The sequence below is a fragment of the Camelus bactrianus genome, chromosome 3 (assembly GCF_048773025.1).
Source record: "Camelus bactrianus isolate YW-2024 breed Bactrian camel chromosome 3, ASM4877302v1, whole genome shotgun sequence".
NCBI classification, from domain to species: Eukaryota; Metazoa; Chordata; class Mammalia; order Artiodactyla; family Camelidae; genus Camelus; species Camelus bactrianus.
Window position 1 is genome coordinate 106,680,762 of NC_133541.1, and position 14,268 is coordinate 106,695,029.

Consider the following 14,268-nt stretch of genomic DNA (forward strand, 5'->3'; position numbering starts at 1 on the left):
TTATAATAGCAAAATGTTGAAAACCATCAAAGTTGACACCATTAAATAACCAGCTAAATAAACTATTATCCCAGTCGTGCAATGGAAAACTTTGTAGCTATAAAGATGAATGAAGATGCGCTCTATAAACCCATATGGAAAGTTTTCCAAGATAAAAACTTGACTGGAAAAAGCAAAATGCAAAGCAGAGAATATCGCATGCTGTAATTTATGTCTAAACAGAGATAGCATGTCACGGAATTGTTTATATATGCACAAAACATCCCTAGAAGAGTACACAAGAAACTAATAAAAATCATTTCCTATGGATAGGGGAAATGGGGGCAGGGGAGAGAGAGCAGTTCTGCCATTACCTGTTAATTTTTTATTTGGGAACCATGGTGATGCATTATCTGTTCATATAGATTGCTAAAAAAAATTTTGCTAGCACAGAGATTGCTAAAAAAAGAAAAGAACCGTTTCAACATATGTGGGCCTTATGAAAGACCATTTTACGGGGCTGTAGCAGCAGAAGCATCATATCTGGAAACTGAACTACACAAGGAAAAGATGTTGGTCGTGGAGCAGCTCTGACGCTGACATCGACATTGATGCTGATGTTAAATCTGGGAAACATTCCTTCCCAGGGTTTCAGTGCCTCCACCTATAAGATAAGGAGGGTGAACTGGAAACTTCTTAAAGGCCTCTTCTGCTCTGACATTTATTCTATGGCTAGGCTTTACTTAATCTGAAACCACACGCTGTAAAAAATACATCCTGTTAAGGCATTTTAAACACCATATTTTGTTTTACTTTGCTTCATTGGTTTCCTTTTTTTTTAATCGCCTTTTTAAGTAAGAGTTCCTTTTGAGAAACTCTCACTGTATCTCTGCTGAAGGTCACCTGGCCATGAAGATGACTACGGCCTGAGGTACATGGTGGTAGAGAGGACAGGCCAGGTCCTGAGTGGAAGCTGACCCAGAAAGAGGCAGAGAGTAAGCAAAGAACACCAAGAAACAAATTCACTGGGATTGGGAGCAGCTCCACGGATGCATGCTGAATGCTGGGACTCAGTTCACCCAGATCAATGTTCTAGGAAACCAAATGCAGCCCCCTTCTTCCTACGTCTGCGTATGTGGGAGCTAAACTGCTCTGAGTGATCAGATTTTAGATGATATAAGACACACTGGTTTCATCCCACCAAACTGAATGGTCCCCTTCCAGTAGCAACATTCTACTTTCTTATTTGGGGGGTTGCTGCTCCTTCCTGTGTGCTTCATCCCTGGGTCTATGCGTCCCCAGCTGGCGCAACAGTGGAATTGTACCCTGCCACAGTGATCATCAGGCCCAAAGCATTGTAGAATAAGACGCTCTCTTTGCTGTCACTATCAAACCTGGGGGAGGAGGATGTAAGATGTGGAGCTGCTGGTCACCATGATGAAACTGCTTGGAACTCGGGAACAGAGGAGGGACAGAGGGAAGCAGAGACGAGATGGTGACATCTTTGAGGTTCTGCCAACCTGCTCCTGGAACCAGCTTGGTTGTTAAGTCACATGGGACCAATATATTTCTTTTTTCTTATTATTATTTTAATTATTTAAAATAAAATATTTAAGCCAGTTTGCTTCACCATCTGTGTCCTGCAGTCAAAAGGACCTGCATATAGATGCCAAGTCCAGCGGACTGAGAGTGACTACCTGAAGAACTATACTGAGAAGAACCCTGGGGGTTCATCTGGGCTCATGATTCATGATAAAGATATGCCAGGAGAGACGAAAGAAGATGTGTTAAATGGTGCATCCTTTTGACTAACATGAAACCCCTGACTCAGCCCTCTGCCTCATTCTGGACTGGGCAGTGTTCCATTTTCTCCCAAGGCTCGGTCTTTCAGGTTGGGATATGGGAAGGAATTTGTCAGCATGTGTTCCAGAAAAGTAAATGTCCACATTGGCTTAGAGGTTTAGTGAGTGTTCCTGCCCTCAAAGAACTGTGCTTGGTCGCATAAGTAAATTTCTTCCTGGTACCTGTACTCAGAGAACTTACACTCTGAAGGGAAAACCTGCTTCCTGTGTGATCTGGTGTGCTTTGTGCTCCACCCACTTCCCTGACCTCGAACAGTTTGCAACCTATATTTGGTTGAAATGAGTGATGATGGTAAAAGCACAATGGATTACAGAAGTAGCATTTTAAAAGTTGACAAAACAGAGGATAAGAAAAGTGAGTCCTGGAGACTGAAGTGATAATGGTTACTCACTGATTCATAAACTGGTTTTCCTGGTTCCCCCCAACTTGGGCAAGCTGATCTGGTTAACTGAGATTCTTCCTGATGGAATGTTTATTAATTCTGATCCCATCTGATGTCCTCAGAAAATAGACACTGTATAAGAATGGGGTGCTTTTCTAACAGAAAGCTATTCACTCAAAGCATTTTAAAATCAACACACACACAGTATATATTACTACTTTTTTTGAGGGTTATAAAAGTATAATATACATACAGTCAAATTCATCCTTTTTAGTTACACAGTTCTATGAGTTTAGAAAAATGCACTCAGTTGTGTTACCACCGCCCCAACCAAGACAGAGAACCACTCCAACACTTCAAGCAATTCCCTCCTGTCCCTTGCTAATCAGCCCTGCTCCCACTCCCAGCACCTGCAACCACAGATCTGTTTTCTGAACTTATAGTTTCCCCAAATGTCGTATCAATGGAATCATACAGTAAATAGACTTTGGAGTCTGACTTGCTTCAATTAGCATAATACATTTGAAACCCATCCAAGTTGTTGCAGGTATCAGGAATCTGTCCCTTTTTGTTACTGAGTAGTACTCCACTGTGTGTATGTACCATAGTTTGTTTATCCATTCACCAGTGGAAGGACATCTCAGTGTTCCTGTTTTGGCAACTATGAATAAAGCCACCATAAACATTTTTTATAGGCTTTTATGTGCACAAGACTTTTTGTCTCTAGAATAAATACCTAGGAGTGGAAGTCTGGTTTAAGTGTATGTTTAATTTATAAGGAGCTGTCAAAGCATTTTCCAAAGTAGCTGTTTCACTTTGCATTCCCAGCAGGAATGTAGTCACCTTCATTTTAAAATAGGTGGGAAGTCATGTTATAGAAGTTTAGCTACATAGTCATATCTCCATCAAGGCTTCAGGGACTTCATGTCCTTGATAGGGGCAAAGAAATCTACAGATATCACACAGTGATTTTTGTGGCATGAGACTCACAGAGAAAAAGACACAAATGCAAAACCCTGATGCTTGAAAGGCAGTTAAAGATCACTGGTTCAACATCTTTGAGTAAGGCTGAGTTTTTTTATTCTTTCATTTTTTAATTTTTTTACAGCTCTCTTGAGGTATAATTGGCGAATAAAAACTGTATGTACAACTTGGTACAATGTCATTATTTGATACATGTATACACTGTGAACAGTTTACTGCAATCAAGCTAATTAACATATCAATCACCTCACATAGTTTTCTTTGTGTGGGGGGGGAGGGGTGGTGGTAATTAAGATCTACTCTCTTAGCAAGTTTCAAGTATACAATACAGCCTTGTTAACTGTAGTCAACAGGCTGTACATTAGATCCCCAGAACTTACTCATCCTGCATACCTGAAGCTTTGATCAACATTTCCCCACTTCCCACACTTCGTGTCCCTGGTAACCACTGTCCTCTCTGCGTGTAAGAATTGGAACAGTTTTAGGTTGCATATATGAGTGACATCATGCAGTATCTGTCTTTCTGTGTCCGGTTTATCTCAGATAGCATAATGCTCTCCAGGTTCAACTATTATTGCCCCAGTGGTAGGATTTTCTTCATGTTTATTACAGCATTATTCACAGCTGCCAAGGTAAGGAAACAACCAAAGCACTTGTCACCAAACGAATAGATAAGAAAATGTGAGATTATATATGTAGAAACACACAAGGGAATATTATTCAGTCTTTAAAAAAAAAAAAAAGGAGGAAATCTTGTCATTTGAGTCGATCACTTTTGATCCAGTCATAATCACTGTCTCTCATTAAGGCCCTGCTCCATAGACCCTGGGTTTATTGCCCGTGTGAAATTGGGTATCTTACTTGGCTGCTTTAAACTTCAGTTTCTTCATCTCTAAAGGATTTTTATGATCAAGAGAAAGATGTATGGGAAAAGAGCTCTGGAATCAGAAGCAGTTAAACACTAAGCATTAATAAGAAAACAGACATTGCTCTGAAGTTTACCTTTCTATAGGCAACATTACCAAGCCCACGTATTCTTAAAACCTAGTAACAGATCATACGATTCCTAAATGTTAACACAGATAACATGATTTTTAAAGGTTAGAACTAAAAGAACCTTCAAGATCTTCCACCAAGTCCTAGCTCTTAATGACAGTCTGTGAAGAAACAGAGGCCTTGAAAAGCCAAGATCACACAAAGTTACTCACTGCAAAGCTAGTTAGAGGACTCAGATCTTCCAACCGTGTGTCCCGTGCTCTCATTATCCTGCAATCTTCTTCTGAAAGCTGGTTTGAACAGCAATCAGACACAACCAAATTCTAGGCTGGCTCCCACCATAAATGGAAAAACCCCCAATCATGCACTATCACATGTCACTATCTTACTTTCGTCTACTAATTCCCACCTTCACTCATTTGTTTACTCTCGGCCCCAGTGGAAGTTAAGCTCTGCCAGGGTAGGAACTTCTATTAGCTGTCCTGTCTGGCACATAACAGATCCTCAGTAAATGTTTGTTGAATGATTACTAGAAAAACAGATGTTATCAAATAATTCATACTCACAACAGCTTTAACTAAGTGACAGGTATCTACCTCTGACAACTGTTTAAGACATCTCTCGGGGTGACTTCTAGGTGTCACAGGTCAAATGGGAGCACGAGAATTTCTCAGACAACCAGACTTGAGGGGCCTAAATCCCATTCCCATGCCGTAATCGCCCAGTCCTGCTCTGTCTTGCTTCTGTAAGGGACAGGTTGTCTCAACAGCATCGAGTGTTAACTTGTTTAATCAGTTACACCCAAAAGGGTAGAGATTATTTAACAATGCAAAAGATGAGATCATATCAAGAATTCCGAGGAGAGGCAAAGTTTTCAAAGACCCCAGTTCCATGCCAAGGAATTATTGTTTATGAAATAATTTTTGGAAAATGAAGAATTAACTCAGTAACTAATCTCTTTCATGAGAATTCATTGTGCCTAATTCTAAAATTGGAAATTGTTTATTTTAGGTCCATTCCATAATCCTCTTATTAGCTTGCTTGTTAGAAGCAATGTGTAAAGCAACTGCTTCTAGATTTAATTTAAATTTTCAGCATAGTACCTTATCTGTATGGAGGAAAAACATACATAATTGTCAACCATTTTTGTTCTGAAAAAAGATTGGTTCCATTTTCCACCATTGGGAATGTTCAGGAATATTCTCACTGGAGTGTAAGTTCCTGGAGGTCAGGAATTTTACGAGTTTTGCTCACTGGTCTATTTCTAGAGCCTGGAGCAGTGCTGGACTAACAAAAGGAATCTAGTAACTATTTGCTGAATGCATGTATAAATTTGGAGTTACTTACCCAAGTTGAAACCCTCCCACGGCCTTTTCAGAGACAGGTAAGACTGGGCCTCCAGCTCTCAGCCCCATCCCAGAGAACCGCATAGTTTTTTCACCCATGGTCTCAGGCATATTCCATATGAACCCCATGTATTTGTCTGGGTTTCCCACTCAAGCTAACTTACAGTACTTTTCTGAGGGCCTCACTACATACAAACACTGAAAAAACTAGGTCCAAGGAACCACTACAGAAACAAAGGGAAACCCTACAATGAAGGAGGTGGAATGATTCAGTGAGGATCATCAGATTAAGACTTAGAAGAACAAAGTTCTGGTCACTCCCACACCACTTAACTAATATGTAAAGCTTGCCAAGTCACGTCCTCACTCTAGACCTCATCCAAAAACTGAGGGGGTTCTTTAGAACATGGGTTTTCTTATCTAAAAATCACTCTGTAGCCCAAGTTGAGTTTTTATACTAAGTGCACCTAAAGGTGAGTCCATCTCCACTTCTACCACTCCTCCAGATGCCCACAAGAAGGACTTAAGGATGCTGCTGCACCCGCCTCTGGCCAGGGGCACAGTCTCACTTGCCCAGTTTGGGGGCAGAGGTGACCTGCCTAATATCATTCTTGCATCTCTTAGAGATAAGATTGATTTCTTCAAGCCTCACTAGATAATAAAAACCTGTGCATGTGTGCAAGGAGCTCCACGGTGGAAGGCTGAAGAAAACCAGCTGGATTTTGTGATAAGTAAGCAACAAAGCACCTTTCTCTTTTTTCCATGAAAATGAAAGCAATTTTCAAAAACCCCACCCTGGATGGGAGCACCATCTTGTCTTATAAAGCCCCTTTGGTATCTTGTCTTCAGAGATGTCCCCCAGTGAACCACACATCCCAGTACTCATGCCTCCAAGTAGTCCCCTCCCCCACCCCAAGTCGGATCTGCATAACCAACAAAAGGCAGCAGCAACCCTGTGTAACTTATAAAGCTAAGTCATAAGAAGTTTTGTGGCTCCCACTTTAGACTCCTCGAAGGCCAGTTTCTGGAATGCTCTTTTTGGAATCCCAGCCACCATGCTGTAAGAAGCCTAAGCCCCATGGGAAGGCCATGTCTCAGCACTCCTGGTGACCACAGCCCCAACTGAGCTCCCAGCCAACGGCCAGCATCCACCACCAGCTTGCAAGAAAGCGATCTTTGATGCCCAGACTGGTCAAGCCCCAGCCACCACGTGACTGCTACCGCAAGACAGACCCCAAGAGAGAACTTCCCAGGTGGATCCAGTCAACCCAACAGATCAAGAGAGATAATAAGGTGTTGTCTGAAGTCACAATGCTTTGGAGTGCTTTGTTACGCAATGAAAAATAACTGGAACATTGCCTCAAATTCCTTTACGAGTTTCTACGACCCTTAGTTGCTCTTAGAAGTCATTTATGCTCATTTATGTGAGACTCTGCCCTTTCTTAGTGAAGGGTTACAAATAGCTGGGAGGTTTGCTTTAAATACCTCAAAATTAAAATTTGAAGCTAGGATTTTTTTCCTATTGGATTTGAAAAGGTTTTCACTGGATGTGAAACAATAACATTCAAGTTTTTTTAAATATATTAAAAACTAATTTTATAAACTTGGCTCTAAATACACGTTTGTGACTATGGGTCTGTAGCTCTTATAATTATGTTTTTCAACATTATCCCTATTTCAAATAATTTTTCCATTAAAAAACAGGAATTTGGGAGATCTTTCAATTCTGTCAAATCTGCATCTGGCAGACTGCCCCTCACTCCAAAGAAGAGCACAGAAATCCTAGGTCAAGTCATGTGTTCCCTCTTTCGGTTCAAAAAACATAATCCCCATAACTCTGATTTTCAACGGTAGTAACTTTGCTTTCTTCTTTGGATTTGGGATGCTGATTTATTCAGTCTAGTTGTGTCCTGCTGAACCCAAACATGAGGGAAAGAAAAACAACCCCAACCACACACTCATAGAACCACATACAACACATACAAAACAACGTCTTGGGTCATGAAGGAATTTGCTCTTGTCACTGTTTTGTAACTTATTTTCTTTAAATTTCTCTGGGTTCCTTTTGGAGTCACTGAATTCCCTTTATGATTCCTTTTTTTTTTTTTTTTTACGTTATAGGCTTAAACATACCCATAATGTAGTATCTCATAGATTACAGGCACTGTGCTAAGTGCTTTAGACACATTAACTCATTAATTTTACAATCTTGTGATATAGGTATTTATTACCCCCACTTTACAGCTGAAAGAACCATGACTCTGAACAGTAAAGGGCTTTGCTAAAGCCTCACAGATACTAAGCACCCTGAGCTGAGATCTGAACCGAGGACCACCTCTCAAGCAGCAGAAACATAGATGGGAACATCTCTGAATTTCCACACGTATCAGAAATTGCACCTTAGTTATTCAGTCATCGGGCAGGAACCATAGCTTGGCCAACAGAACTATGTATTCTTGGGGATCACCCTGAAGGAAGGACTTAAATCTGAGTTTAAGAGATTGCAGTGTTGACATTTGCAAAGTGCTTATTTATATTAGCACAGTTGTTGGCATAATTCTATATTGTCCAGACTGCACCAGTACTTTCCCTGTCCTATAAGATTTTGTGCCATCCTTCAAGTGCATGGATGCTGGGTGTTACCCATTCAGGGGACTTTGGGCAGGGACACAACAGACAGTCAAAGAGACCCAAGATATTCAACAAGCTGCAACTCAGAAACAGCTGGCATGGGCTAAGTAGCAACCAGAATATTAAGGAACCATCCCTATGGATCAATCCACGTGCACTGTGGAGAGAATGTGATACAACAGAAAAGAATGGGTTCTTGGCAGAGGGGGTGCACTTGTGTGCACACACGTATGTATGTGTGTGTACGTGTGTGTGTGCATTTTGAATGGGGCGGGGACTGCTTTTCCTCCACGAGTCATTTCCAAACAACCCTTCTTCTCATTCCATCTGTGTCTCCTTCAAACTAGTTTTTTTCTGAATTCTCTCATACATGAACCATCCTTGGGAAACTGAGACAGCCTCAAATGAGATTTCACGATGGAACACTCAGGGGTGGGGTGGGCTGCTCTGTTCTTTTTCTCTGACTTATTCCCTTCTATAGTCACACCTGCAGTCACCCTTTCCCTCTAGGACATTGGTCATTTAAAGTATATTCAAAAAATAAATAAAATATATTCATATTAAGATGATCAACAGTTCCTCTTTGGAAACGCAAACATGTGTGACTCTGGGCCTCAATTTCCTCGTGTGTAAATGTTCATGCATCTCCTCACAGGTGGGCTGGCCTTTGTTCACACACACACACACACACACACTACGCCGTACTGTCAATTAGTTGAAAGGAGACTTGAGCGGGTGACTAGGTTTACCTGGAAACAAGGCTGCTGAAGAAGTCAAGACAGGAGCAAAAGAGATGAGGATAGCCTGGTGGTGAAGCGCACGGACCCTGGGGTTAGACCAGCAGAGCTCAAACCCCGCCCCTGTGACTCACGAGGTATAAGATCTTCGGCAAATTATTTAAATTCTTGAAGCCCCAATTTCCCATTAGTAAAATGGAGATGTAAGTAATACCTACCCTGGAGGTTGTTTCGAGCAGGAAATGAGACAACGCGTGCAGTAAGTACCAGCTGCTGTTATTCACCAGAGAGAGCACAGGGCAAAACTCACAACAGCTATTATTTGTTGAATATTTGCTACGTACAAGGCTGTGGGCTACTTTAAATACATTATCTATTTCAATCTTCAGAGCAACCCTGTAAGGTATGTTCTAGAATATCCTCTTTTCCAGATAAGAAAACTGAGATGCAGAGAAGTTAAGTCGCGTCTGCAAAGCCCCAAAGTTACAAAGTTTCAGAGCCCAGACTGTCTGACTTCAAACATGAGGTCCCAGCCACGTCTCACACAAAATTAACTTCCTAAAACCCAAATTAAGAGTTACTCGGTGAGTAACTGTCAACACTTTCCGTAGGCCTTTCAGGACCCCAATCCCTCTGAACCCCAAAAACCTTTAACACAGCCCTTGAAAACACTAGGGGCATTCACTGTGACAGCCAGACAACTTCACGTGGGGTAAAAATGAGCATGTGTAGAGTACTCTTTCTTCTCCATGTGCTTTCACACACACTACATTGGGTGTGAGGATAAACGTGCTGTAAGTGCGTTTAAGATGCTACAAGGCCTGACATAGAGTAAACGTGGCAGAGAGAAAGTGAGGCAGTGAGAGAGCATAATGGACACGTGCTCAGAGTCTGGAGTCAGACGACCCTGGGTTTGAGCCCCTGCCTGTTCTTCATCAGTTGAGGGCAACTCACTGAACCTCTCTGAGCCTGTTTCCTCATCTCTAAAAAGAATAGGGCTCACCTCCTTCCCTCAAAGCGTGGTTCTGAACATTAAATGAGGTCATCCCTGTGAAGCACGTGACACAGTGCAAGACTCAAGGGAAGCCCTTGGTAAATACCCTTATCAATGATACTGTGCTTATTAAGTGTCAAAAATGTTTTATCTGTAATTATTAATAGTCAATTCTCAAAACAGTTATCACACAGAGACGAGGATATCAAAGCTTGCAAGGCTGAGTGCCCTCCTCAGGGCTCCATAGGACTGGGACCCAGTGTTCTTCTCAAAACCACCTATTAGCTGCTGAAACCAGCAGGGCAGGGAAGTGCTCACGGGCGGGTAATGCGCAGCCCTTGCTGGGCTCCTAGGAAGGAGTGCAAACACAAGCCATCCTACCAGTTCTATAATCCACAGTTCCTCCCACAGCAAAGCTAACCCCGGTCTCCATGGGATTATCCTATATTTCCCGGGGCTTGGTGGAACTCAGAAGTGTTTTGGACAGGATTCCACCTTAGTTTTTGCCTTGACTCAGACAGTAAGGTGATTAGGTCAGAAGAGTTTCCCCCAGAGGTCCCAGTTCTTGCAGTGGTGTTGACATTAAGCAGCCCCCAGGTGTTGCAGTTGGGTGGTTGAAATGCCTGTTCTGAGAGGGGCAGTCAGTCACAGAAGCCGGGGTCATAGAAGCCTTGTAACTAGAATTGGAGTGACTAATTTCCAGGTAGAATCAGAAGCTCTTGCAAACTGCTTTTGTAGAAATCATACCCACTGATGCCCAACCTGCCCTGAATCACTCTACATGCATAAGCAGTAACAGCTGGCATCAGAGAACTCTACAAACACAGCCCAGAATCGCACAGGACGTGGTCCGAGAAGACGGGCCTCCTCTTGCCTTGAAAAGTGGCATGCCGATGACATCATGTCAGCTGAGGTTCTTCCCAGCGTCTAAGGGTAGTGTCAGAGAGCAACACTAACTTGGGTGAGTTGGGCGACCTGGGGTAAGGCTCTTCCCTTTCCTAGTTCTCCCTTGGTAAAGTGAAAGAGCTGAACTAGAGGTCTCAGCCCACAGACTGTAACAGTTACCACTTATTATGATATAAAATTCTCTGACCCTTGGTTCATTTAAGAGGGAGTAAGAAGTAACAATTTAAAATCTAACAGTTACATAGAACAGCCTTATGAAGTTGGTGCCATTAATATGACCATCTTACAGATGCAGAAATTGAGGCCCAGACTGGTTAAGTGTCTTGCACAAGACACTTGCACGGAATTGGGATTTTAACCCAGGCGGCATAACCCCCAGGTCTATGCTCTTAACCATTAATAACATTAATGAAAATGCTAATGAACTTGTCATGCATACTAAGGGTTCCAGATCTTTCTTTTCAGGGTTTCTCCATTTTTATACCATAAATAGTGTGTGTGTGTGTGTGTGCATGATATATATATATCGCCTAAGTTCTGACATGTCAACCCTGGACAGGTCCTGACAGGTCACCTGGGCTGGGTGTTCTTAACTCATCCTTGGGTAGTCATTAAAGGGTCCATCAACTCTGTGAAGTTCTATGCAAAATGAGGGTGTGTGTAATTCTGAAGGCAGATGTCATAGATATCTTCAGATTTTCAAAAAGGTCTGTGGACTTTTAGAGACCAGCCCATCTTTTGACATTGGGTAAAACTGAGACCTAGCAATGGAGATGGACTTGCCCAAGTACACACAGCAGGGAGCGACAAACCTGGGTTCAGATCCCAGATCACCTGACCCAGAGCCCAAGCTCTTTGGCTATACCACATGGATTCAACTCAGTTCCTTCCAACATGCACCAAGGGCCTGTAAGGGTTGAGACACCTTTGTGGTGATTACACGCACAGCTCATGTTTAACGCAGAAAGGCATTTCGCCACTTCCCTTAGGGTTTTTATCATTGGTAATTACCACTAATCTGCCTGTCTGCTTGTCTGCTATGGATGAAAACTGAGCTCAAGGCATTTCATCCACATCGGGCCCAGTCTGCCTTCACCTGGCCCCACTCCTGGCCTCCATAGATGCTTAAGGTGGTTGGGCATTCATATCTCACTCTTTTGATTGAAATAATCAGTTCAAAATAAAAATGACAACAACTAAAACTATGCAAAGCAAAATGTGTTGATGACTAAACACTGACAGAAGAATCAAACTGTCCCGACAAAGTTCACATCAACCAAATGTGTACCATGAAAATTGGACTTAGTAGAAATAAAGCCACAATAGAAAATTCACTCTGGCAGAAGCTAAAATTTGATACATTTGACACAGATAAATCATAATCAGTAAATTAAGCCTTCCTTGTGAAAATTCACATGGAAAGGCATGAATCTCTATAAAACTGATTTTGGTAAAATAAGAAGAGAAATGACAAAAAGTAGAAATGATTTCACTGCACTATTTGAACACTGATCGTGACACTAAAATGGCTTAATGAGACTTAATTAAGAAAAATACTTCCGTGGCAAAAATTCAACCATGTTGGTGCTTTAAATGCTTGTAGTTATAAGCATGGAAGCAAAGTATCCTCAGGGCCAAAGCACAGAGGTCAAAATGTCTGCCACGTTAAACACGGGTCAAACAGGAAGTGCCAACACAGGGAGGTCAAAACTTCTTACAGCCGTGTTTTGTCACTGAGGATGCAATCATTTGCAGGAGATGCTCTGATGAGGCAAACAAACTGACATAACCACTGCCTTTGCAAAGCTCACTTGGAAAGCCAAGCAACTAGCACACATGATATTATTCTAGGCAAGCTTTAATCCTATAAGGTCAACAAAGAAGTTAACATTTACACCAGGGAGTAAATGTTATGGGGTGAGGGAAGTGAGTGAAGAATTTCCCAAACCTTCAAGAGGGTTCCAGGAGAACTTTCTTTACTTCCTGAACAAGAAGGGTCAATCTCCTCTTTGCCTTCCCTTTTTGTAGTCTCAGCAGTTACTTGTTTCATGTTATCTCTAGTGCTAGGCACTGGCTCCTGCACCAGACCTCTCGGCCTCGTGACCACTCACTCTTATCTTGACCTTATCTTCTTTGACAAGGCTGGGGTCAGTGGCATGCCAGAGCTGGCTCAAACCCACTCCTGAGAGCCAAGTGTTAAATTTCAGGAATTTGGTGAGCTGGTTGTTAAGCACAGTCATTATTAAAAGTCAAATTACACAAAGAATATAAACTTATAATTAAATATATCAGCTTAAAAAGAGGTAATATTTAAAAGTCATCACTTCCTAATTAGATTGGTAGATTTTGCTACTGAGGCTGTTCACGCTCTTCAAATCTGTGTGGGAGAAATACTCTGTGGTGATGTGCACATCTCTACCCACCCATATTCAGTGACATCACATTAGCAGCCTGAAATCAGCAAGGCTGGAGTATTTATATGACAGAAATTTGCAAATGCTACAAACCAAGACCTCACTTACAGCTTTGCTGATTGTCTAGAGTTAAGAAAGTGATGCTAATAATGTATATTATACTTAAAACCGTGTCTGTTAAGTCTACAGCTGTTCCATGGTAATAAGCACAAAAAATGAGGCAACAGTCTTTTGAACTCAGAAAAAAAAAAAAAGCCACTCATACTGTTGACAAATGAGTGATTTCCAACCTCTTTGTTATTTCACTTTTGTCTTACTTGTTAATGAAAATATCAATGAGTATTCGTGTCAAAACTAATCTTGTTATCCAACTGCAACCATGGTTGGCTCTAGATACAAAGGTTCCACATAAATCACTGAATGTATTGTCTGGGAATCAATTGGTTATATGAAATTTACAGTACAATCATTGATATTTTATTGCTATTTGTAAATTGTGTGCCATACATCCTTTATAAAAGCAAGATGTATGACAACCTTTAGTATGCATACACACACGCACATTTTCTTTTTCAGAAAGTCGGCTGTCACTTACCTCTGATTTATCTCAGAAGCCCCCCTTCTCATCCCACAAGACCACCAGGATCTGCTGCAACCACGAGGCCGTTAGGCCAAGTGAGGTCATGATGGGCCCAGGGAAGTACCTGGAAGCTCCAGACTAGAGGAAAGGAAGGGCAGTGTTTATAGTGAGGGCTGGCAGCAGAATGGCCTTTGTCTGCTCAGGGTCTTTATTTATTTTCACATCAGCCTAAGGCTTTTGACCCCAGTTTGAAGCCAAAGGACAGGAAGAAAGGTCCTTTCTTGTAAAGGGGACTGGCAACATAGTTTAGCTGGCAGAGAACTCCAGGACACTGTGACTCCCTGGCCTAGGACATCTCAGGGCCCTGAAATGTAAGAACTGGAAAAAGAACAACCCCTCTTCTCCCTGGGGGCCATACATTATTTGGAGTCTCTGCAGGAAGACCACACTCACTCT

General features: G+C 41.9%; 1 protein-coding gene across 20 annotated transcripts in view; it reads right to left on the bottom strand.

Moving 5' to 3' along the window:
* The window catches only part of SH3TC2 (SH3 domain and tetratricopeptide repeats 2), a 172,123-nt gene that overhangs the window by 56,710 nt on the left and 101,145 nt on the right, over positions 1 to 14,268 (bottom strand). For 17 of the 20 annotated variants that reach the window (XR_012505683.1, XR_012505692.1, XR_012505694.1 and 14 more), the window contains one exon: positions 13,828 to 13,950. The exons of the other annotated variants lie outside the window; for them this stretch is intronic. The gene's annotated coding sequence lies outside the window, so the exon portion shown is untranslated. The remainder of the gene's footprint in view (positions 1 to 13,827; positions 13,951 to 14,268) is intronic. 20 annotated transcript variants of the gene reach the window in all.